The following is a 27,207-nucleotide window of genomic DNA, read 5'->3' on the forward strand; positions in this document are numbered from 1 at the left end:
AGATATTACAACGAGCTTGTACCTGCACGTGAGCTGTTAATCGAGTTGCCTGCTGTGTCCAAGCCGGGGCTCTGGTATGACGTCACACTGAAATGCACTTCTGCAGGCGCCTCTAAATATCCAAACCACAGGTCGATAGGGCAGGATATTGAAAATGTCGACAGGTAACAAAGTCTAGATTTTCTATACCTATCGTCCCATACATTGTAATTGTATTTATACAGAACTTACTACCACTGACGAGGCGTCAAATCGCTTTTCGGCGAGTAGCATGACACATTCCGGACCCCAAGAAGGATTAGTGGTCCCCTACACGTTAGTATAGGGAAATGTGAGATTAATTTGAGCGGTGGACATGCAAGTCTTTTAGTTGACTTGAAAAAAGTATAGTGGGGGTATAGAAGAGGGAAGGGTTTGCATTTACATAGCACTTACTACCCCTGATGAGGTGTCAAGATGTTTTTCGGTGAGTAGCACGCTTCTCCAGAATTCAAAACAATGTACAGCAGTACATATATCTTCAAGGTATATAGATGTGGAGTTAGAAATAATAAATCTATACTTCCCTATATGCACCTACCCATGGTTGTCTTTAGTGCTGGTGGCGCCCTGTGAGACAGACTTTTTTGGCGCCCCCCCCCCACCTATGACCACCTCCTCGGATTCCCTCACTACCACCCGGCACGTGTGCCCCTCATCTCTCCAAAGCCCCCCTTAAACATGCTTTCATTTGTTTTGAAGCAAGTGTAAAGGCTGGCTTTGCTAATCCACCCAGCTATCGACATACAATATAGCTCTGGTCTTTGCAGCAGGCATATTAACCCTCTGCGTTACTTTATGGTGGGTCAAAACTGCCACTAGTCAAAACTCCCATCTCTCACCCTAGCAGGAACATTATTCACAAGAGGTATCTTGATATCTTGCTTCCTGAAGAATGGATGCAAAAGGAACTTTTCTGCAGGTGCTTTTAAATCGCAAGTTTCTAAGTTATTGCTAAAGACAGCGCCCCTCCCTAAGGTCAGCGCCCCCTAATTCAGGTCAGCACCCGGTGCGGCTGCACCGCTCGCACTGCCCTAAGCTGGCCCTGCACCTACCTTTTGATATTTTGTCCCATGATAGTCTATTCTCGATTTTCTTGTACCACAATGTTGTTGGTGTTGATATTCAGAAGTATAACCCACTTCTGCTTAACTATGTGAAGCACTGTTGGGCATGCATAAGTCGTGAAGTAAAAGACACTAGTTTATTATCAGGTAGTAGAGCCCACACGCAGAGCAGGCAGCTCCTTCAAACACACTTCACCTACTGACTGCTTGGAAATTGTATTGAACTGTAGGATTTATATAGTGCTTTGTACCCTGTTGTGGGGTGCCAAAGTGTATTTTCAGACGGGTATCATCCTGTACCATGGGGAGTGCATGCCTGATAGAGTGGGGTATTTGCAGTTGTCCTGTGTGTGAAGACGTCTGATGCTGTGTGTGAGTGATCGGAGAAGTGCTGTTGTCTTGGTGTGCAGCGCATCGTAGTGTGATGGGAGGAGGAGGGAAGAGATAGGTGCACAAAATATACTCATGGTTTGCTGGTATTTATTTACTCTGCAGGTCCTATGCTATGTTTTTTACAGCTTCTATTATTCCAGAGGAGGGGATCTAATGGGATGGTTGTGTTATTGGGATTGTAGGTTGTGGTTGGGATGTCAGTGCTGCAAGCGGCACCAGACTTTTCAATAGAAAACAATTTGAAACCTTATTAGTACAGAGAGAATACATTTTCCACTTTAAAACCAGGAACAGAACTCAACTGATGGAGACAGATTTGAAAGTAAAATGGCAATGAACAAAACAACCAAAAGTGAAAACCCAACAAATTTAGAACAGCCTAGGGCCTCCTTTAGAGTTTTGTGGAGTGGGACATCCATCAAAAAGTACTTGTTATCCCATCAGCTGTATACAGAATGCTACTGACATCAATACTTTCTTAATACCACGGATGGGACATCTGCCACTTTTTGGTGATATCCTGCTTTCACCCCTACTCTAAATATGGTCCTCATTCATTACAACAGGTTACTTTGTAAAACAAAATTGACAAAATGATTTAATATATTACATAGTCGGGCACATATTTGGAAGCAGGAATAGCCTTTTTAGACAAGTCACTTGAGGTATGTTATGCTGTGCTATGTTATGTAACGTTACATTATGTCACGCTATTTGGCGCTTGCATAATGTGCAATTGGTACAAATGTGGCATTGTCGCCATCTAACTTTCCAGAGCTACTGCAGTGTGTGGTTGTAATAGGACCACACACCTGCATGTGTGGTTGCAGAAGTGTGTGGTTGCTGTGCACGAGGTCCTGACCGACGGTTCAGTTATGTTGTGGCAAAGGTGGCGCTGCTGGCATGCACGCTGTTGTTTAACGGGTATGTGAGAGATGAATTACACTTCATGTAATGTGGAACTGCCACTGGTATTCCAGTGTGGGACTCTAATTGTCCGAAGCGATTGTTGGCAGACCTGCATGTTTGATTACTTGGTGCGGTTGACCTTTGTGGGATAAGTTGGGTGAGGTGCATGAAGACCTGACCGGTTGTCTGGTCACGTTGCAGCAAATGTGGCACTGCTTGAATGCCTGCTCATGTTTGAGAGATTGTGCTTTGATGTAACTTTTTATCACTTAGGAACTGAAGACTGGAAGAGCCATGCTTTTGCGGCCATACAAAAAGGAAGACGGGTCTCTAGTTTTCTTATCATTGAGGGTATGTTTTTCCATGATTCCTTCCATGCAACCTTCAGAACACTTCCTACCTTCAGTCATGTAATTTGACTACTCAAGGCCTCCTGCACTTTAACTTTCACTCCCATCCACTCTTACAAAATGTCAAAAGTACACCCCCCAACCTGATGGTTACCCAACACACTGGCATTATTGGAGACCAAAAAAACGGGAGGGACCTCAAAGTCCAACCTACAATTAAGACTCTACTTACTGAGTGTTGCACACACATCTCTCCTTAATAATCCATACACAGCAAACCCTTTGCCCCTCAGTGCTCAATAGCTACTTTCTGTGAACAGTCTCTCAAGCCTTTCAACCATTATGTTGGCCTGAACGCTAAAATGAGCTACAGTGAGACTCTTAACTCCCATAACTCACAAAAATGCATAGACCTTAGGCTAAACTGCCCCCCCTCCCCTATGCGCTTCAGGGTTTACATTACATCATATCTCAAGGTCAATATTTGGTGATAAGTCATTTAACTTGTCTCAACATTTTATCCGGAGATGACCCCTCTTTCTACTTTTTCAGCATAATTGTATTCCTACTGTTACTCATAATGTCATTTGGACCAGTTACACACTCAACTTCATCAGTTTCTGGACGACCCATCTTATGACAGGTAAGTCTGACAAAACAATCTGTCAAAGAAAAAATCTTAAAGACGAGCTAACAAAAGCTGAACTTGGCTTCCCCCTGACTTTTTAGCAAGAAGATAGTCCAGGATTTATGGGCAGTGCAGAATATACATCTTGATTCCCTCCAAAAGATTTTCAATCTTTTAGATCCCAATAGGAATGGTGAGATCATCATCAGTAAGGTGCTGATCCTGTCCTTCCTATAGGGATCAAAATGTTGCCAGCTTTAAAAACACTGACCCCATGTGATTGTTGAGAACCTTCTGTAATGGGCGGGGGCGTGGCCAGCGGTCCGGAGACGGCGCACGCTTAATCCCCTCGCTCCGGAGGGGCCGACATAAATTAGCAATAAAGACGTGCCATCTCCGGGCAACCCGGAACCCGGGAGTGAGTAGGTGAACGGGGACTACCCCTGGGGGCGGCCGAGCCGGGATCGCGGGACACTCGGACCTGACAGCCAGCCGAGGGAGAGACTCGCGACCTGCCCCGGGGCCAGGGGCCGGGGCCTTGTGTGAGGCGGCGGGCCGACCCCGAGTGCGAGGAGGCGGCCGGAAACCATAGTGAGGCCCTGAGTGGCTCTCACTAGGTCAGAGACGCGGACACCTGGAGGTGTCCGTCGGAAAAATTGAAGGGAGTCGCTGGGCCGCACCCGGCTTCCCGAGGATCGGGGGAGACCGGTGGGCCTGTTCCCCATGGCGCTGCGGCCGGCAGCCGGGACCGGTTCCCGCGGGAGTCGGCGAATTATGCGGTCCTGCTCCTGGGTCCCACGGAGGTGAGGGGGCCTAGGGGGGGCCGGAAGACCCCGGAAGAAACGGTGCACTGGGAGGTGTCCATCCGACACTTGCAGACGAGAGTTGGGCCGCGCCCGGCCCTCTGAGGAGCGGGGGGCCCGGCGGGCCGCGGGAGGCCTGCGCCCCACAGAGCTGCGGACGGCTGCCGGGACAAGTTACTGAGGGTGTTGGCGGGCTGCGCGGTCCCGCTCCTGGGCCCGAGGAGGTGAGGGGGGCCTGGGGGGGGGGCAGAAGACCACAGAAGAGACGGCGCACCAGGAGGTGCCCAAACAAACAAACAAAGAAGGGACTTGGACCGCGCCTGGCCCTCGAGGAGCGGGGGAGCCCGGCGGGCCGCGAGAGGCCTGCGCCCGGCGGCGCTGCGGACGGCAGCCGGGATTAGCTCCCGCGAGTGTTGGCAAGTTGCGTGGTCCCGCCCCCGGACCCCGTGGAGGTGAGGGGGCCTGGGGGGCGGCGGAAGACCCCGGGAGAAACAGTGCAAGAGAGGGGGGGGGCGGACAGCCCTCTCGGAGCAGGATGCGGCCCTGGATAGTGCTCACGCCGATAGAAGAGGATCCGATTGGGACCCTGCTGAGAGCAGTCAGCAAGCTTATAGGGTGGAGGAATCTACAAGAATAAACCAAGCTCGCCCCCACATTGAATGGAAAAAGGTGGGGCCTGACCTGTGTGCCCGAAACCAGCAACAAGTTGGACCCAGCCAGCGAGTCGGGCCAGGCTGGGAGCCTGACCGGGAGCGCTGCGACCTGCTGATGGCCCCATGTACCAGTGGATCCTGTAACCAGACGGAACGAGAACCTGGAGGACCTGGGCTGGGCCCCAAAGGACCACTAACACCACAGTGAGTACCCAGAGGAGGTGGGTGCGATCTGACGTGGGCGCGTGACAGACCCGGGCCCACGGCGAACTACCAGCCTGTGGCGAACGCCCTGGGAACGCCGAGACGCAGCGGCGGAGCGGGCGGGGCTGTACCCTGAGGTGCAAATGCGCAGAGTTACTACTGGAAGGATCAGGGTAGTAAGGAAGTAGCGGCTGCCCCCGGGATACCAGCACAGATCTCCTTGACTCAGTAGCTGCAAATCGTAGATAACTGGCGCGTCCCTTGAGGGGCTGCCCTGCGCCCGTCTGGAGTTGTGGCTGGACCTGTGGCCAAGAGCAGTAGAAGACAGGAGCCGGCGACGTGACTCGGACTAGCGCCCATGGGGTGTGAGCCCCCCCGCCCCTCCCAATAGATGTCCCCCAAGGCCCGACAAAAGCGCAGAATCACGGACATTACGACGCTGGCGGAGCAAAAAAAAATGGAGGCACAGGGCCATCCCCAGTTCAATGTACAGGAAACCCTGGACAAAATATTAGGGGCGATAGAGGACACAAAAACAACACTACAACGCAACATTAACCAAGTAGCGGTTGAGGTAGGTCTACTCAGAGCAGACCATCACAAGCTGGCGGACAGAGTTAAAGAAACAGAATCCACGTTGGCAGATATCGGGCCGAAACAGAAGGATCTAGTGGCCGAGGTGACCTCCCTTGCCTCCAGAATGGCACGGCTTGAACAAAGAGCTGAAGACGCGGAAGGGAGAAACAGGAGGAACAACGTGCAAGTGGTAGGCCTCCCCGAAGGGGCTGAGGGAACCAACATGGTGGAGTTCCTGGAGAAATGGTTCAGTACAGCGGTGGCACCTGGATGCCTGTCCCCCTTCTACACGCTGGAACGTGCGCACCAGATGCCGTCGAGGCCTCTTGCCCCTGGTAGACCACCTCGTGTAGTGATCGCCAAGTTACTGCACTACAGAGACAGAGACACTCTTATACAGAAGGCCAGAGAGCTGGGCCCGTTTAAAATAGCAAACGGAGAGGTGACACTATTTCCGGACTACACACTGGAAGTCCAGAACAAACGGGCCTCATTCCTGGCAGTCAAGCGGGCACTAAGAGAAGAAGGGATACAATACTCCTTGCTCTATCCAGCCAGACTGAGAGTGATACTGGAGGAGAAGACCACCTTCCTACAGTCCCCGGAGGAAGCGTGGGACTGGCTTGAGAAAAATGGACTTCGGGGGGGGCCGGCCTGCGGACCCGGGAACGATGGGGAGTAGGACCCACCGGTCCCGGGGGGCGCGGGGCCCGGGGGTCGTCCGCGGCTGGTACCAACGCAGACACAGAAAGAAAGAGGCAAAAGGGCGGCTCTGGAGGCGGCGGCCCGAGTGAGTGGAGGTGCAACTCCCCCGGAGGGTTCAGGGGACGAGTCGGATGACACGATGGTGTCCTCGGCTGGAGAAACGAGCGGTTCGACATGTGCCCCCAGGGTGACGCCACAGACTGCTGACGAACTAGGATAACTCCGGCGCAGGGGGGCCCGGAGACACGGCGCTACGCCTGAACAAGAGGCCTCTCCGGAGCTGGCCACCCCCCAACCCAAAACCTCGCCTGTCTACTTAAGCTGGCGAGAACTGTAGTGATATGTTTGAACAAGTTGCACTGTTGCATAGTTGTCTGGGCTGCCCGCAGGTTGGTAGGCGCCCTGGGGAGGGGGAGTTGGGGTTTACATTTACATTTACAGTTACAAGTTAATGTGGCAAAATGGTTGGCGATACTTGGCTACAACACGAATCAGAACACAAGAAGGGATAAGTCGGGGGCCTGTGGGAACCAGGGGCGCCCTCGCCAGGCTATTACACTAAAATGGCGGACTACAATTTCTTAACGTGGAATGTTAGGGGGATGGGTACGCCGGCTAAACGACATAGAATTCTCTCGTACTTGAAGAGAAGAGGGATACAAGTGGCAATGCTCCAGGAGACACACTTGACAGCTGGGGAGGTGGAAAAGTTAAGACGAAGGTGGAGGGGTCAAGTGTTTGCCACAGAATACTAAGCATATGCAAGAGGCGTAATGATATGGGTTAGGGCCGGGGTTCCCCTGGCGATAGACTCCTCCAATATAGACCGGGAAGGTAGATATGTGATATTGGAAGGGAAACTGCACGGCACCCCAATTACTATAAGCTGCATTTATGCCCCTAATCAGGACCAGATCCCCTTTCTGACTAGATTGTTGAGCCAGCTTACCCGCCAATGCACAGGGGAATTACTAATAGGGGGGGACTTCAATGCAATACTAGACATAGACATGGACAGAACAACACCGCCGCTGCAGGGTGCCGCATCAACTAGAATAGCCAAAAAGCTAAGTGAATGGCTGTGCACCTGGGGGTTGGTGGATGTCTGGGGGGAGCAGCACCCAACGGACAGAGACTACTCATATTATTCGGGACTACACCGACTACACACTAGAATAGATAGGGTGACATGCACGGCGGGTCTTGCGCGTAACATGATTCATTCCGAGTATCTCGGCCGCATACTGTCGGATCATAACCCCTTGCTGCTGACACTAAGGATTGCGGAAAATAGAACCCCCATACCATCATGGAGTCTGATCCCCGCTGCGCTGGAAGATCAGGCATATAGAGACACCCTGCGGACCCACCTGGTAGAACATATTAAGATCAATAGCGGATCCACCCCATCCAGGGCTACAGAATGGGAGACACTTAAGGTGGTGACGAGGTGATTCTGCCTTGGGCAGTCAGTGGGAATGAAGCGCACACTTGAAAGGGAACTGGCTTCTTTGGAGAGGGAAATGCATGCAGGGGAGCTGAGACAGGGCCCTGAGACTCGGGAAAATGAAGAATATAACCGAGCCAGTAGAGAGCATTCCCGGATTGAGGAACAGCTTAGATGCCATAGTATGCAAAAATATTTGGCATCGCTACAATCAGAGGAAGGCAGATCAGGGAGGCTTCTGGCATGGCTGGTACGACCAAATGGGGGTGGAGAGCCCATTACGAGTGTACAGGATAAAGAGGGACTTCGTAGACACAGCCCAGGCCTAATTAATGATGCATTTAAGGAGTACTATATGCACTTGTATAGGAAACCAAGCGACTTAGGGGCGGAGGCCTTTGAGGATCTCCTGCAGCAAATCCCACTCCCAGGATTGAGCCCGGAAGACTGGGACAGCCTGGGGGGACCGGTGACAATGGAAGAGATAAAGAAGGCCATAACGCAATTGGCTCCGGGGAAGACTCCTGGCACGGATGGCCTGCCAATGGACTTTTATAAAAAATACAAGACACTACTGACTCCCCAGCTAGCGCAAATGTACGCGGAGGCTCTCCAACAGGGGCAGCTGCCGTGCACGCTCCGTGAGGCCTTGGTGGTGCCGCTCCCCAAGACAAAGAGCGGTGCGGCACTAGTGACTGAATTCCGTCCCTTATCAATGCTGAACAGCGACTTTAAGATCCTTAGCAAGGTCTTGGCTGGCAGATTGCTCCCCCTCATGACCACACTCGTGCTCGCAGACCAGAATGGTTTTGTCCCTGGCCGTAGCACGTCGTTGAACTTAAGGCAACTTTTTACTATCTTACATATGTCAGAAGGGGAGAAGCCCCCTGGTGGGGTTTTGCTCGCTGTAGATTTCGAGAAGGCCTTTGACTCGATTAGGTAGGACTACCTCAGGGCCGTGATGTTAAAAATGGGACTGGGGGAAGACTGGGTGAAAAGGGTGTATCTACTGTATTCATCTCCACTGGCATGGGTGAAGACGGGCAGAACGATATCCAGCATATACCCAGTGTACCGGGGAACAAGACAGGGGTGCCCCTTGTCCCCGCTGCTGTTTGCCTTGGCAATTGAACCTCTGGCGGCCCAGCTACGACAAGAGGGAGTGGGCAAAGGAATTAAGTGGGGTCCAACTGAACATATTATCTCCCTATATGCTGACGATATACTTGTCTACCTGAGAGATGGAATCAGTGGTCTCCCATGGGCTCTGGGGATCCTGGAGGTTTTCGGGGGTCTGTCGGGGCTTCGCCTTAACCGAGGCAAAACGTTTGTATTCCCCATGCTCCCAGGCTGTACACGCCCTGAAACATGCCTGTTAGATGTGAATTGGGCCCCTCGGACTTTTAAATACTTGGGAATTCAGATATACCACGAGCTGGGCGACCTCAGAGATGGTAACCTGGGTAGGACGCTCCGCTCCTTGCGATCCTCGGTGGGCTTTTGGCGGTCGTTGAAGCTAACAATAATGGCCAGAATCGCGCTGTCAAAAATGATTATGCTTCCCCGCCTCCTCTATTACTTTATTACTTTTTATTACTTTTACCGTTATGGATCCCCCGTCGTGGTTCCGCGAATTGAACACGTTGCTTAGGGAACTGGTGTGGGATGACGGTCGCAGACGTACGGCACTGTCAACCATTTGCAGACCGACAAGTGCAGGTGGACTGGGGGCCCCTGACTTCAAGGCATACTATCTGGCGTCCCAGCTACAGTGGGTATCCGGCTGGATGATAGGTGCCATACAGTTGGACCTGTTCACTTCCCACGGTATGATAGACACAGCACGAATAGTAGCACGAATGACGGGGAGGAGGGTCGCCTCCCTCGGAAACAACTTAATGACCACCACCGCAATGGCGTGTTGGAAGAGGTGTGAGAGAGGAACCGGGGCGGGCCGGCCTTACTCTCCGGCGCTGCCGTTGTCGGTCCTGGTCGTGGATCCGAAGGAGAAACAGCCAGGGGGCTCGGGCCTGGGTCCATGGACGGGAGCGGGAATAGGGACAGTGGGAGAGCTTTTCAGTGAAGGAGTGATGAGGAACTTCGCCGACCTGGTGAGTGGAGGGGTGCCCCAGGGCCAATTTTTGCTCTTTAGGAAGTTAGTGCATACCCTGAAAGATCACTGGGATACAATTAATGCGGAGCCCCCTGTCCACAAAGTGTTACACCTCCTGTTGACATCGGGCGGAGAACCCCATTTGATCACTAAAATATACCAAGCCCAGATTGAAGCCGCACTAGACCCCCTGCATGCTCTGAGGGAAAAATGGGAAAAAACGATCGGGCGTGACCTGTCTGAGGCGGAATGGTGTAAGGCCTTAGCTTATCCTCGGGTGGTCTCACGTAACACCCGACTACGATACATCCAATATAACTATCTACATAGGACGTACCTTACCCCTCAACAACTGTTCCGCATATACGGGGGGACACCTCGGACATGCCCCAGATGTGGCGGCGGGGAGGTGGACTTCGACCACATGGTGTGGAAATGCTCGGTCCTACAGGTTGGCTGGGGAGCAGCGACAGCGTTTGTATCAAGACTACTTGGCATGGAACCACCGTTATCCCCCTCTGTTTGTCTGCTGGGCCTCGGGAGCGGCGCCCCTCGGGGGAAAGTCAGGAGTCGTTTTTTAGACCTCGCCCTGGCCCTATATAAAAGGTTAATCACGAGGGGTTGGAAAGCACCCAGCCACCCCTCGCTTGCTGAATGGAAAAGTGACGTCGCGAAATGGTCTAGGGCTGAATTACAGGTTCTGAGGGCTGAGGAGGCCAGGGGCATCCAGCAGACCCCCATGGCCTCAGATTGGGAGGACTTAATGACCAAATGGAATGATCTAGTGGCGGGACCAACAACACCCAGCGTGGCACCAATAGAAACAGGAACATGAGAGGACATGGGGTGGGATAGCGGAAACGCCCAACAGAACCACCCACGGGGCAGTACGCTCAACAACATTTGACCAGGCCGATGTCTGCCCCAGTGACCCACAATAGGACACGAGCAGCGAATGGGGATGTCCGCGCATAGGTACAGTGTAGCAAAGGGAGAATGAAAGAAGATAACCCAGTCCCCCCCACATAATACAATCCCTCCGCAGTGGACTTACCCCAGCTAACGCAGGAGCCATCCTTAGGAAGCCACCATGTTTTCCTTTTTCTTTTGTTTTCTTTTTTATTTTTCTTCTCTTCTTGTTTTTACACAGTTTATTATAGAAGTGAGCTGCTATGAAGACGTACACAATAAAAATGTAATGTAGAATCACAGAACATCAGACATATTGAAACAAGAAGCGCCAAAGGTTAGATCCAAGGAAGAACTAAGACCTAGTGATGGTCAAAACGTGCAATAGGTCAAGGCATGAAACATACATAAGGATCAGTATACAGATGTACCTTTTAAATGTTATGCATGGCAAGAACAAATGGTTACAACAGATGGATATGTATAATGTAAAGCAGTGAAATGTTAATAAAAAAATACTTTAAAAAAAACAAAAAAACTTCTGTAATGGGCCACAGTCATAGTATAAACCCTATTCCTGTTTCAAATCATGTGCTCGATAATGAGTCCACTCCCGGAAAAAGTCCACTTCCTGCTCAAAGTTTTTTGGTGAGTCGTAGTCAGAGTCTAAGCATTAGCATAAGAAAGTCAAGAGAGACTCAGCCCATGTCACCACTCAAAGTCTAGCGAGAAGACATGAGTAAATCATAATAAAGATCACATTCTCCTGAGTATGATCCGATCCCACAATGGGATTTTCCAGGTAGTTCACCCCACAGCAAATAGTAGCCTTCAAAGAGGTCATGCTGGCATTTTTTGTGATTCTGGCATTATCGCTTTTGGTCCCCACAGAGCTGGAGGGGTCTCCAGTCAAAGATCTGCCAGTGGATCCTCCCCGAGACCGTCTACCCCCTTCGTACTGACTTCTACTCCGGCACCAAGGTCCACACCAGTATTGTCTGTACTAAGGCTGACTCCACAAGCGCAGGTCGATGATCAAGTCCTAGCACCAATCACTGGCCCAGAATTGACTTTGTCCCACCCAAGGCCCTTTCACTCTATGAAATCATGAAAGTGAAACCAGTAGTTATACAACTGGATTCCAGAGCCAGATCTTTGCCCCGACATCGATATCAGCAGAGAATTCATGCCACTTTATCTGTACTCCATGCAGTAATCTTATATCCCTCAGGACACCAATGATGATCACGAAGGGGACAAATGGATTCCTCCTTATTACACCATGATAGAAATGGGGTCTTTGGTTGGCAGTCAAGTTACCCCCTGTCCAACCAAGGACGCTCACTCTAGTCAGGGTAAAAGAGAATCACCCTCAGCTAACCTCTGCTACCCCCTTGGTAGCTTGGCACGAGCAGTAGGCGTAACTTCAGAGTGCTAGGTGTAAAGTATTTGTACCAACACACACAGTAACTTAATGAAAGCACTACAAAATGACACGACACAGGTTTAGAAAAATAGGAAATATTTATCTAAACAAAACAAGACCAAAATGACAAAAATCCACAATACACAAGTCAAGTTATCAATTAAAAAGCAAAAATAGTCTTTATGTAGTTTAAAACACACACTAACACTGTTTGCGTGAAAATGTACCTTGGGTGTGTCAAAAATAACCCAGCACGGGTGAGTGTGCATCAAAAAAGGGCTTGCGGTGCGTCGATTTCACTCACAAGCGGGACCTTACGTCATTTCTCCTTTTGTCGGGTCAGGGCGCGTCGTTTCTTCTCTCTGCAGGAGAGCGATGCATCGATCCGGTTAGCACTCTTGGGTCCGGGCACCCCTTGCGTTGTGTTTACACGCCCAACAGTACTTGCGTTGGAAATCCAGCCACACGATGATTCAAAAACCACGCAGCGTGGGTTTCGATCTCAGAGTCTCCTTCAGCGATGTGCACGTCGTTTCTCCAGCTCCTTGCGTCGATTCTTCGGTCGCGTTTCTGGTGAGCGTCGATTTTCAGCCACAGAGCCAGCGGCGCGTCATTTCTTTAGCCGCAGATCGGAGTTGCGTCGATCTTTTCCCCGCACAGCGCTCTGTGCGTGGATTTCTTCCTCTTAGACTGCCAGCTTCTCCTTTCAGGGTCCCAGGAACTGTATGGGCATAACAGGGCAGAGTAGGAGTCTCTCCAGAGACTCCAGGTGCTGGCAGAGAGAAGTCTTTGCTGTCCCTGAGACTTTAAACAACAGGAGGCAAGCTCTAAATTAAGCCTTTGGAGATCTTCACAAGATGGAAGGCACACAAAGTCCAGTCTTTGCCATCTTACTCTGGCAGAAGCAGCAACTGCAGGATAGCTCCACAAAGCACAGGCAGGGCAGCTCTTCTTCTTCAGCTCTTCTCCAGGCAGAGGTTCCTCTTGGTTTCCAGAAGTGTTCTAAAGTCTGTGGTTTTGGGTGCCCTTCTTATACCCAATTTCTCCTTTGAAGTAGGCCTTCTTCAAAGTAAAGTCTCTTTTGAATGTGAAATCCTGCCTTGCCCAGGCCAGGCCCCAGCCACTCCAACGAGACTGCATTGTATGAGGGCAGGCACAGTCCTTTCATGTGTAAGTGACCACTCCCCTCCCTTCTAGCACAGATGGCTCATCAGGAAATGCAGACTATACCCCAGCTCCCTTTGTGTCACTGTCTAGTGTGAGGTGCAAGCAGCCCAAGTGTCAAACTGACCCAGACAGGGAATCAACAAACAGGCAGCGTCACAGGAATGGCATAGGCAAGAAAATGTTCACTTTCTAAAAGTGGCATTTTCAAGCACACAATCTCAAAATTTACTAAAAGAAGTATTTTTAAATTGTGAGCTCAGAGACCCCAAACTCCACATGTCCATTGGCTCCCAAAGGGAATCTACAATTTAATCAGATAAGGTAGCCCCAATGATAACCTATGAGAGGGCCAGGCCTTGCAACAGTGAAAAACGAATTTAGCAATATTTCACTGTCAGGACATAAAACACATTACTATATGTCCTTCTTTAACCATACACTGCACCCCGCCCTTGGGGATACCTAGGGCCTACCTTAGGGGTGTCTGACATGTAAGAAAAGGGAAGGTTTAGGCCTGGCAAGTTGGTACACTTGCCAAGTCGAATTTACAGTTAAAACTGCACACAGACACTGCAGTGGCAGGTCTGAGACATAACAGAGCTACTTATGTGGGTGGTACAAACAGTGCTGCAGGTACCACTAGTAGCATTTGATTTACAGGCCCTGGTTACCTCTAGTGCACCTTACAAGGGACTTACTAGTAAATCACATATGCCAATCATGGATAAACCAATCAACAATACAATTTACACAGAGAGTATATGCACTTTAGCACTGGTTAGCAGTGGTAAAGTGCTCAGAGCTCAAAAGTCAACAGCAACAGGTCAGAAAAAAATAGAAGGCAGGAGGCAAAAAGATTAGGGATGACCCTACATAAACTAAAAAGTCCAACACACCAACAATGCATTGAACTTAGACTTGCAAAATGCCAATAGAGTAGAAAAATCTCCAGAAATGAAACTTGACTCCGCACTCGGGCCACCAACGAAGAGAAGTGCTTTGTTCACAGTGGTAGTTCAGACTGCAGTTGTAACACTGGAAATTACAGTTTGTAACTATTTATACCAAGTAAAATATGTTAACGAGGAACCCTTAAACCAGGGTCATCTTCATTTAAGCCATTATTGCTGTTAAATGAAGCCCTTACTGATGCCCTTCTGGCTATATGTGCCAAGCCATGCGCATGCCCACCAATCAGTCGACCTGTGGCTAAGCAACATAGACCAGCTCCCTGTGGCCTGAAGTTCCTGACCAAGTACTCTACGCCAGAGAGCCTGATTGTTCAGGCTTCTACAAAAAAAGTAAATCCAAATTCCTTTCCAACAAACTCTCTAGATAGGGAATAGAAAAGACTTGATGTTTTCTGAAAGAGAATGTTTTCTACAGCAAGTCTATCCTAGCCCTTTGTTCTCTTAATTCTCTTTGCCTTTTGAGTCTGTACACCCACACATTGTGGTATATAGCTAGCAACATCTTTCTAGCTGATCTAGGGGACCTCAGGGCTTCTTTGGCCAAAATGATACATGATGACTGGGATGCAGTCAAGTATATGTTTCAGGATGGCTGGGGCACTACAGACTGCACCAGCCGTGCTATTGGCACCAGTTTCATGTTCAGAAGGCACACCTGGATTAAATCAACCAGGTTCTCTGGTGATGTACATGTAGTAGTGATGGGCATAGATGGCTATCGGCTCCATGGAGAAAATGCTGATTCAGTTCTAGAAAGATTCAAAGGCAGAGATCTCGCTCTGGATTTATTGATACCAGCTAAACAATTTCAAGACCAATACAGCAAATTAAAACATGGTTCCAGGGAAATGGCTTACTGACAATCCAACTCTCCCTGCCGGTACTGCAGCAGCCAACCCAGTCCTTTCGGGCCACAGCATCAGCTCAATAGACACCATTTGAATCAGCAGGAGCAACAATTCTCAAATTCCTCCTCCCCTGCCACAGGGGCTGCCAAGTAACTTTAGTTTGCAGAATACTGCATTTTATCCCTGAATGAATAAATAATAATATGTTTATTAAGTCACTTGTCCATAAAAACAAATACATGAAAGAAAAAATTGAAACAGCTTTCACATCACGATAAATTAAGATTGTTCAAATTTTCCACTGGTTTTAAAATCGTTCCAGCCCTGCAGCAACATCAAAAAAGCTCATATTGGTTAGCAGGTCAATAGCATTTTTGGCCTAATTACGAGTTTGTCTGTCGGCAGACCCGGTTTGGGGCGACTGTTGTCAAGGTGGCGGTCTCCCCACAAGCCCTATCACAACTTTCCCACTAGGCTGATGGCGGGAACCAAGCACATCAGCCAAGTGTGAAAGGTGCAGCAGCATTGCCGACAGCTCATACTAGAGCCGGCGGCAATGTTGCAGCAAGGAGGGTGCACAAGCACCCTTGAAATGCACACTGTCTGCAGACACAGCAGACAGTGTGCATTTCAAGGGTGCTGGGTAGGGGGACCACTGCACTGCCTATGCCATGGACAGTGCAGGGGCCCCCGTGTGGCCCTCTGCACTTGTTCTCCACCAGCCTTTTCATGGCAGTCAGACTGTCATGAAAAGGCTAGCAGAGAACAAGGTTTTAATCAGCAGGGCGGCGTTGAGTTCGGCGGCGCTGAGTTACAACCAGGACTGCCGTCAGCCCATCAGGATCACTGATCCTGGCGGGGATGGTGGCAGGTTGTTTGGTCTGCTCGCAAACTTCGTAATGTGGCAGTCAGACTGACACAGCCACGGTGGTCTGACAGCCACTGCAAGGCTGGCAGTCTTCGGTCCGCCATCCTCATAATAAGGCACTAAATCCCATATTTTAAAAACAAAGGTTTTAAGGATTTACAACACAAACTGAAAAACACATGACAATTCATTAAAATGTGTACTTATACATTTCATTGTCTGGCCACATATACAAGTTCTCCCAATTTATTTAAATATCACCACTATACTTGGTACAGCCAAAACAGGTTTACATCCTAATCCAAACTTTAAAATTTCGAAATTAAGATTTTGATCCGGTAAACAAAATAAATATGGAAACACATCAGAATTACTTAGACACTGAAAGTAAAATTATTGAAGATTTTTGAGATTAAGAAGTTCTATCCTTTTGTAGAGACATGATTAAGGAGACCTCCTTTAATAGCTTTTTTGGGAGGGACGGTTCCCATCCTCCAAAAGCTCCTGAGGTTGAAAAATGCTACTTAGAATCATTAATATGTTTCAAAAATGTCCTTGCCCTTTTAAGTTTGCTGTGTTGAGCCTCCAAACAACAAATCTGTGATAATTTCAACACTTCATCTTCGAGAGACTACTTATTGCAAAAATGTTAAAAACGAATTCCTGCCATATGTGAGCATGCCAAAAAATTAATTTCACAGCGTACAATTTGGATCATTGGTCCTTTCTGCAAGGTTAGTATTCGTTTCAAAAACTTCTTTCTATGAGATCTACTGTATCTCTTTTTTTTTCTACATGTCATTTTAGAGCCAGAAAGTGCTAGTGGTAGTATTTTGTGCAAAAATGCTTTAAATAATGGGTATATGATAACCCTCCATATGTCTTATCAAACTTCACAAGAGAGACTGTCTGTAAAAGTGCTCTTCCTTTAGTAACTCTGATGTGATGGTACCAGTTTAAATTATTGGAAAGAGCATTCTCAACTATTTATAGATTCTAATGTCTTCTAATTTCCCCTTATTTAAAAACCATGTAAAGTGTGTTACCTTTTCACTAAATACTTAAGCTTTTGTTTTTAACTATTTATTTTTAAATGATTTTCCTTACAATAATCTTTTAACATATTGATTTTTTTATGGAGGCCCCTTGTGGTATAATTTAATAAAAAACAAATCATTTGCATACATTAGACATGGTGTATGGAACAGTAAAGGAGCTGGAGACATCAAATGAGTTTGATAGATCAGTCACATGTAAGCTAAAAGGAATCAGAGCTGGGAAACATCCCTGGTGCAGTCCATCACCAATATGCATCTTTTTACTAAACTGGCCAGAGTGGTCCGTTTCAACTTGAGTCCAATTCGAGGAGTGAAGTACAAAGAGCTTGTATTAGGTGCTGCAAACTGTGTGAAACGTTTCAGCAGTGGTGTAACATTAGACCCCCCACCGTAGGGGTCCAAGATCCAAGGGGTCCCCTTCACACAGTACACTGTGCAGAGGTAGCAGGCCCCTGGCTTGAGAGCTCCTGCCTGGGTCGGAGGGGGCCCCCTTCATGTACGTTTTTTTTTGGGGGGGGGGGGCTCAAGATTTGCTATGCCACTGCGTTCCAATCTAACAATTTTCCCAATGGCCTGCCATTATAACAGTTTAGAAAGCTATACTAAAATCCACAAACAACAACACAATGTCTTATTTATCTCAAGGGACTGCTTCACAATTGCCCATAATCCAAAGCTAGGGTGGATTGTGGAGCGGCCTGCCCAAAACCCTCCTTGTTCTACACATAGAAGGTTTACAGAAGCCCATTCCTCCAAATTTCTTGACAGTACTTTAGGGAAACCCTTTGGAAAAACATCTAAAAAGCTGACAAGCCTATAGTTGGCAGGGTTGCCTCCAAATCTCCTTCTTCAGTAAGGGTTTAATCCCTCCAGCATCTGGGAATCCTTCCTGTTTCTTCTGTCCACTGAAATAAAACTAGAAAATTTCCATCCACCAGCCAGTGTTTACCTTTACTATGGCCATGAGTATATTATCAGGTCCAGTGTGGCCTGCCTAAATTGTGCAAAACAATTATATTTGTTATTGTTTTCAGGGAAAGAAACTCAGCTAACTCAGAATCCCTTACGTAATTCAGTTTTGGACTACCAATGGGGGTGGTTCTTTGAGGCACAGAGGGGCCTAAAACACCACTTACCTGTTAGGCCAGCTGGGGGTGTCCCAGGAGGACTGCTGGTGAATGCTGCCAGCACCTATAAAGAGAGAAAGATAAACTGTTAGGATAAGAGGAGGGTTAACAAGGACAAGGAAAATCAACAAAACTGACAAGTGTTTCCCACATACAGGAAGGAAAGGGAGGAGCTAGAGTACAGAAACCCCAGAAACCTGAAAGAAGAACAGAGGAAAGAAGCCACAAGGAAAACAAAGGGTAGGGAGATTAAATAAAAGAGCAGGAAGAAGAAAGAAAAGGAATGTTCTTGGGATTTCAGAGTGAGACGCTGCGACAGACGCGGCAGAGGATAAAGAAAGCTGGCCTGAGGAGTGGTGATTGCCACCGACCCTTGTGGAGACACCTGCCTCAACTCAGGAGAGTTATGGCCAGTGAATGTGGCTCAACCACCGCCCAAAGGTGGAACGGAAAGCCCTCCTGAGGTGGGAGGGGCCTGTAGTTTGAATGTACTAAGGTGTTGCTAATAATTACTAGAAGGAATCTAGAGGAAGGGGAAAATGTTCACCAGGTGTGCTAATTGTGGAAAATGTGAGGGAGAAAATACATGAGCACTGGACCTGTGGAAAGTAACCAGCACTAATGTAATAGTAGGAGACTCGGAGAGGGGAGTAAGCGCTGATTTATGATTTATACCAGATTCCATTAAGGGAAACATAAGACCTCCCAAACATTAGAGAGCACTGGGTGTTGATGACGGGAACCCACAAGCAAGAAAAAGGACAATCTCGCTCAGGGGATCAGGAACGTAATAAAAGGGAGGTAATTAAGGGGAGCATGCTCTTCTAGATGAAAGTTTAGCTCTCATTTCCCTTATGTTGTCTTTTCACTTACATGAATATTCTCCTGTCTGTTGAGGGCCGCTAGTGGCAACGACCTACCTGGATCTGGAGTGGAGAAAAAAGGATTAAAACCCTGACAGTAACATCATAAACATACAACCCAAGATAGAGAATACAAAAGTTACCCAGAAGAGTGAAACTTATTGGATGAAGCCTATGTTTACAACATTTTGCAATATCCCCTGTCAATATGTGATTTTACTTATAGTTATTAAAAGTCACCATACATAAACAAGAAAAGCCTCCTATGCCTTATTTCAGACTGTACCTCCACAAAATGGTGTCAGAAGTAGGATAGGAGGAAATGGAGGCATTTGTGGGTAAAATGGACGTGGTCCAGCAACAACTAGAACACGTGTTAGAGAAATGCATGACAATAGATACTAAAGACCGGAAGTCTTTCCATAAAGTCATCCAAAGTCAGGCCATTCAAATAGACAAAGTGGCCCAAATTCAGGATACAGCAATTGGCATGTTAGCTTATGTGGTGGGGCAGCAAAGGGGCCTGCAAAAAAATGAGAGGGGATCCCAATTTTTTTGACTATTTTTGAATTTTGAACGTGCTGCATGGCTTGGAGATCACTGGGGACAGTACCTGGCAACCCTGTTAACCGGGTACTTACAAACTACTGCCCAAGCCTTACACTCAGGGGAACTGCTGCCTTTGTGGATATAATAAAAGTATCCTGGAAAGACTGGGGGTAGATGACAAAACCTCCTGAATCAGCTTGAGGTAAATCAAACAGGGACCTAATGAAACTCCCCGAGCCTTTGTATTACAGAGTAAAACATATGACAGAGAGGTGGTTAAAACCGGAAACGACTACTAAGGATGAACTGTTAGAAAAAATATATCTAGGGCAATTTTTAAACTCTTTACATCCTCCTGTCCAGAAATGGGTAAAACAACACAGTAGGTTGATGTTGGAAACTTCTGTTGAAATAGCCAGAGCTTACAACTGAGACCAAGAAAACAAGGGTGTCTGAGAGAATGGGGATCAAGAAGGAGGGGCTTTGCCCATGAAAAAGGCTCGAAGCCTGTAAGATATAAAAACCTGAACCTGTGAGGGGGGCCAGATGCATATCCCACGAGGGCCTCTGTGCTTTTATTGTGGGGGCTTGGCCGCATAGCTAAATATTGCCCCAGAAAGTGGAAACTATGGAAATTGGATTATTCAAACCGTTTTGTGTGCTAACGCTGATCCTTAAACACCCTACCAGTGTCTCCTGAAAGGTGGTGCCTGCTCTTTCAGACACTGGAACTTGGCAAAGTGTGATTAGGCCACAGCTCCCTCACGGAGAGACACCAACACAAACTAGAGTAGTGACTACCCAATGTGTCCATGGACATACAGAAAATATATCTCGAAGAGGTTCCTCTTCCCCTCCAAGTGGGTATGATTCCAACATTACAAGAACCCCTCATAGGAACGGATTATTCAAAACTGGAGTCACTGGTGCAAGACTCTTGGAAGGAGGGAGACTCTTGGTGGGAGGGTCACCCTTTTTCAGGACTAGAGGATATGGAATTGCTCCCCCAAACAGAAGAGAAACAAGAGAAGGATGGAAAAACATGGGTTCATGGTAACACTGCCTTCCAATAAAGAAAAAGGAATCCAGGAACCACATAGGAATTTTAAAGCCGCACAATGCAAAGATCCACTCTTCCTGAAGGCTTGGAGTAGAGCAGCAGAGGAAGTAGCCCTTCAGGATGTAGGTCCACAGTTCTTTAGGAAGGGCAGATTATTGTATCAGAATGGGGAAATACACAACCCACACAGCTATTAGTTCCAGATCCTTTTAGAGAGAAGGCCCTGTTCTTTTCACACAGCCATTTGTTAGGCAGTCACACTGGTAGGAAAAAACAGAGAAAGCAATATTTTATAAGTTCTACTGACTATATACTTACAGCTAGGTACACAAATACTGCAGAGAATTTATCATTTGTCAGAAAAAAAGTAAGTACCGTCTTCCAAGAGCCTCTTCATGTCTGTTGTCCTATTTATGGTAGACTATACAACCAGATATCCTGAGGTCGATTCCCCTCCAAAAACACAACCCCACGCAAAGAGCTAAGGCCATGATATAAACATTTTCGAGTGTGGTTTTCCTAAGGAGATACTCACTGACCACAGAGGGCAGTTCACTTCTAAGCTCATAAAGCAAGTGTGCAAACAACTAGGGATCCAGCAGATAAGAATGGCTGTGTACCACCCCCAGACAGACAGGTCAGCAGATTGATATAATGCCACTTTGAAAAATACCTTACAAAACATCTGGAATTGGAAACCAGAAGCTTGGACCAAAAGCTTCCTTTGGCCTTGTTTGCCATGCATTGTAAAGAACAGATTAGTATGGGGTTCTTCCCTCATTCAATTGTTGTTTGGACAAAAGTCCCTTACTTCATTAGACGTGGCTCAAGAAGTATGGGAAAAAGAAAGGGATGATTCTAAACCCTTTCTTGAATATGTGAGTCACCTGAAAACCCACTTAAATGAAATGCGAGAGAAATAATGAGACTGACTCTAGAACAACATCAAACTACTCGGAAAGAACTCTATGATAAAAGGGCCAAACTCAGAACCTTTTTGATGGGTGACTATGTTCTCCTACAATTGCCTACCACAGACAATAAGATGCTAAGTCAATGGAAGGGGCCCTATAAGGTAGTACAACAAGTGACCCCTGTAACCTATAGGCTAGAGATTAATACAGTAAAGAAAGAGTCTCAGATTTGTTCAAGTAAAACTCCTGAAGAAATGGAAAGTAAAGATTCCAGTTCTGTTATCAGGAAAGGTAGATCTTTGTCTACTGGACCTTCAATTTATAGACCAAGGGTTGATCATAAAGAGAGGCAAGAATTGTTAAAGCATCTCAAGTCATTCCCATGGTTTTTTTCAGGAACTCCTGGGCGTACTCACATAATTGAACATTTGTTGCTTACAGAACAGGGAAGCGGGTGTGGTTCAAACCATAATGGATACAGGAAGCCTGGCATCAGGCTATAGAGGAGGAAGTACTGAAAATGTTATAAATGGGAGTCATTGAATCCTCAGTGAGTGAATGGAATTTGCACATAGTCTTGGTCCGGAAACAGGCTGGTACAATCCGGTTCTCCATAAACTTGAGAAGCCAATAAGATATCAAAGTTCAATACATTCCCTCTCCCGCATATCGACAAAATGATAGAAAGATTAGGACAAGCCCAATATATTAGTATGTTGGATCAATGTAAAGAGTATTGGCAAATACTTCTACACCCGAGAGATAAAGAAAAAAACGGACTTCTACACACCAGGGGAGCTTTATCAATTTACTGTTGTTACCCTTTAGATTACCTGGAGTGCCAGCCACTTTCCAGAGGATGATGAGCACGGTACTGAGACCTGATGCCCTTCATGGAGCCGAATGCATAGATGACATACCCATTCACAGTCATCCTGGGAGGAGCATATAGGTCACGTAACTACAAACCTAATGACGCTAAACCTCTTTGGACCAAATATGGGATCCCATTATTTTCAAAAACGATCCATCAATTTCAGTTATTAATTCTAGATTGTAACCCTGAATTATCCTGACACATGTCTCTAAAATGTAGAGTGTCTGTTTCTGCATGATGCCATAAATGCCCCTGATTTCCTACTAAACCACTGTGGTGTGATAGACCCCCCGACCTCATATTTTGTTTAAACCATACGCCTTAGGACCCCGGTCTATTGCTGAGCAAATCTTCTTCCGCTTCCATAGTAGCTTTCCAGTCAGACAAGATGAACCTTTCACTATTGTGTTCAGATTGGATGAACTTATATCTATTAAAGTTGGGAACTACTTAAGCAACAATAGCCACTTTGATCTATTTAGAGAATGAAGTGTTTTTGCTTTTTTCCTTTAGAATGATATCAAAAACCAAATCACATTAGCTTCATCCACCTAGGACATGTTAGATAAAAAAAATTACATCCTGATTTTCAGAGACAATAAATGGCAGGTGCTTTCTCTTTAATTTCTGATTATTTTCCATATCGCAGTAAGGTGTCTTGCCTTTCTGCTACTTAATTTTCGGCTTTATAGACCTATGTCCCATAGTATTATTTCCCTTTTCCTGGACATACACCTCATCATTCACTTCACACATGTGCTTTTGCTGATTTGCTTTTTTACTTATGTTCCTTGGTAAGATACTGAGAGATGGTATTCCTTTTGGTTTTCTTTACTTTTCCTCCTTCTTTTGGTCTCTCCAATAAGAGAGGTGGTAGCTTGAGGGAACTTTTAGGAGCCCACATGCCGAAATCTTAATTTAACTAACATTGGGTGCCGAGATGTATAAACTGCCCCGTCCCCTCTCCCTGTGTTATAGGGGGAGTTGCTGCATCACAATGTCACCCAGTGGAATGGTCCCTCGCCTCAATCACATTTACTATCCCATAAGACGGATCCTCTATCGAGGCCTCACTTAGAGTTTTCATTAATTACAGCAAACAAAAGTTCACTTTTTGTAATAACCCAGTTATGTTCTGTAAGAGGTGTGATTGTGTTTGTTGATTTTGATTTTCCGCTACCAATGCTTGTAGAACGCGTTTCAGAGTCCATAGCAATAGAACATCTAATAAAGCTGATGGAATTATAGGGTTCAGATTCAGGGAGGGTATTGATGGTATGCAGTATTCATTTTGCGTCAACTGATTACTGGATGCAACACCCCAACTGCAAACATTTGCTGACTTCTCATCTGTGAACTGTTACCCCCTATATTACTTGCTAACCCAACGATATCCTCACAGATTAATTTCTGTAAACAAGGGGACAACAAGAAATGTGGTTCCAATAAACCCTTAAGAGGGCTGGACGAAACAGAAGCATTCAAGTCACATATTGCATCCTGTCCGAGGAGTTTTGCTATGTCCTGGGTACTGCACCCAGCACCTTCTGTCTGTGTATCGACCTTAACAAAGTAATTTGCTGAGTTTTTCTCTTTCACTGAGAGAAAAATGTTTGTTACAAATTTCCTAATAGAGTTTGATAATGGAGATCTAGTGTCCAAACCATTTAAAGAACCTATATTAGACTCCAATCCACATTCTGTATTTGTTATTGGTTCCACAGGAATCTTTGTATGTTGTTTCATGGCTTTCCCTGTTGTCCTTTGGTCATTACTGGTTTTATTTCACCTTAGCAACACCAGTGAACTTTGAACCTTTTCCAGTTTTATAATTGATACTTAAAAGTATGAGGAGGAATATTCAAACTGCTACAAGCTACACCAAAGCCACCTTCACCGATAGATAGGCTCTGACACACCATATAGTATAGCAGCACCTCCCACATCCAAAGACCTCCCGCATCCGAAGGTCAACCAAGGTCAGATACCCTACCCCAGAGCCACTCAGGAGGTGAGAGGATACGAGCACTTACTACCATTAGGGCAAAACCCCTTCCCTTCAGGGGACAATAGAGCGCTGGCCGCTTCTGTAGCACTCGGCTTTTACAGGATACCGCCAATCACCAGGGGCAATTGCAGCAGCTGCAACACTTCCCTTAAGCGACCTGAGCTAGGTCACACCTAGATGCCCAAGCAGGTTTTAACTCACAGTCTATCCCATACTTTGGGCACCAAGGCAAAGTGCCTTAAATTTGACTTTGGGGAATAACCTCCCCTCGTTCCACAACTTAAACATAATGCCCTCCTATTTCCAATAGACGCAGGAGATTCCTTTTGGGAAGGGCAGGGGAGGACAGCTTGATAAATAAAATTCAAAACCTCGGTAACAAGAGTGGCCACCCAGCGTACCGTCCAGTCACTCCAAATCCCACCAATGAAGCAGAGCTTCAAAATTACACCTATATGTCACCCCTGCTTCCCCAGGGCAATTCCTCATAGCCAAGAAAGAAACACTTTGGGCCTGATTTACAACTCCATGGATGGGTTACTTCGTCACAACGGTGATGGATAACCCGACTGCCAAAATCTAAATCCCTTTATCTTCAATGGGGTTTAGATTTCGGCAGACGGGATAGCCATCACCGTTGTTATGGAGTAACCCGCTGCCGAGTCCTAAATCAGGCCTCTTTTTCAGCATCACCAGCAACTCCTCTCTCTCCCCCTCCAGGGATGCTGTGTACAAACAGGCCAAAATGCTGATGTGCTGCTTGTTCGCTCCACATCTTTACATCCCTAATGTCATGAACACACGTCCTTGGCTACACCCTGGTTCCTGGTATGCTGGGTTGCCGGAAGTCCTTGCCTTTTTCTTCCCTGGCAGAAGATGCATCACATTGGACAGGTGGGTCTTTCACATTGTTCAAAGGAGCTATGCTCAGGCCTTTCCTTTTTCGCCAACCGAAATTACTGTAAAACAGGAGTGACTCCCAAGATAGCAGTCCGCTGTCGCAGAGCAAGAAGTCAACCTTCTGTTGTCTAAGGACGGCATTAAGAGTGTACTACACTTGAGAGGAGGGAAGGATGCTTTTTGTGTTACTTTCTCGTCAAAGAGAAGGCTGGAGGAGTTGGGTCTGTTTTTGACCTCCATCTGTTGAATGCCTTTTTGAGAAAAGACTAATTCAAAAGGCTAACTAACTCCTGCTCATATCCTGTCAGCTCAGGATGCACAGGACGGATAGCGTCCTTGGACTTGCAGAAGTGTATTTCCACGTCCCACAGACATTACTTGCATTTCAAGGCAGGCTATGAAAATTTTCAGTTTACTGTGCTCACCTTGGCTTGACCTTGGCCTCTCTGGTATTCACAAAGTAATGGTGGTGGTTGTGGGTTTCATGAGAATGGCTCTGAAGCTTCTTTGTCTCTTGATCTTCTGTAGCCTCCTCATGTCAAACTCCAGGAAACACATGTGGATACTCATATCCCAATGAGCTAAGCACTGGTGCTGTCTTGCTGAATAAATTTGAATCTCGAAGGAAATTGTGCAGGATCTGCAGGTGCCATCTGACCTGTGGCAGTATTTTAGGGGACAAATGCAAAACAAGTATCCCTACTGTCACTATGGCCAATGGGAACCTCACTTTTTCCGTCACGGAAGCACATTCTCAGTGCTCCTACCTTTCTGTGTTTGGTAGAACTATGATTTGGATTAGTTATTAAAGGCCCATTCGGAGATGTGAGACTATTTTATTTTCTTTTGATGACAACTTGAAACAATGGGTATGTAATAATGAAAGGTTTCGGAAATGTATTGTTACAGCCTTGAAAAGGTCTGAAACGAGCCGAAACACGTGTCCGCTGCGGCTGCTGTATATATGTGTACATGCTGTCCGCAGTTCAACCTGTTCGGGCATCAGTAGCTCTGAAAATAAAAGCGGACTAACACTGAGAATACTAGGATAATTTTTTTTAATGGAGTATACATACGGTTTAAGGGTGCCCCAGTGTCATAGAGGATTTTTGCCCAAATGGAGACAAAGACGCATTTTCTTTGCTCGTCTTATGGTACAAAGCACCCTTGCTCTGACGTTGGCATTGATTACTAAACAAGTTCATAATCTAGGTCCTAAGTAATGCAGTGTTACATCACTACATTTGTGATAATATTGCATCACAGCATCGAGGAAAATGTGCCAGTAACCATCAGCTTTTTGTTGTTAGTAACTCCTCCAAAAGAAATGTGGAAAACCCTCAGAAACAGCATTGCTACATGTTCTGTCAGTTTGTGGGGCCAACTCCAATTACTAGTAATTCTACACAATTTCAAGTTTTGCCTGGTAGGGATTGGCACCTGGTAATATCTCCTGCACGTCTGCTCACATTTTCCCCTTGCTAGAAGCAGGACGAAAATGTGAGCAAAGCAGGACCGGAATTCTGTTAAAACTTGCAGTAAAGACCCCGGTAAATAAAGAAAGCATGTGTTATTCCCCACTGTGGGCCTAAACATTGTAATCGCTGATACAGGGCAGGAATAGTTGGGGTTAAAAAGCATGAGCGTTGATTTACCACATTGCCAGGGGTAGTGGAATAGACGTCACATGCCGTTTGACCAGTCATGTCACATGAGCTTTGATCCTGATAGTATCATAGGCACATCACCAAGTTTTAAAAACAGTAAAATTAAAA

At 46.8% G+C, this 27,207-nt stretch overlaps 1 long non-coding RNA gene across 1 annotated transcript in view; it reads right to left on the reverse strand.

The window, feature by feature from the left end:
- Positions 1–27,207, reverse strand: part of LOC138303875 (uncharacterized) — a 140,255-nt gene that overhangs the window by 27,150 nt on the left and 85,898 nt on the right. Inside the window, exons 2-3 of the long non-coding RNA XR_011205460.1 lie at positions 19,135–19,187; positions 18,271–18,325 (exon numbers count right to left, since the gene is read on the reverse strand). This is a non-coding gene — a long non-coding RNA (uncharacterized lncRNA). The remainder of the gene's footprint in view (positions 1–18,270; positions 18,326–19,134; positions 19,188–27,207) is intronic.

The sequence above is a fragment of the Pleurodeles waltl genome, chromosome 7, assembly GCF_031143425.1.
Source record: "Pleurodeles waltl isolate 20211129_DDA chromosome 7, aPleWal1.hap1.20221129, whole genome shotgun sequence".
NCBI classification, from domain to species: Eukaryota; Metazoa; Chordata; class Amphibia; order Caudata; family Salamandridae; genus Pleurodeles; species Pleurodeles waltl.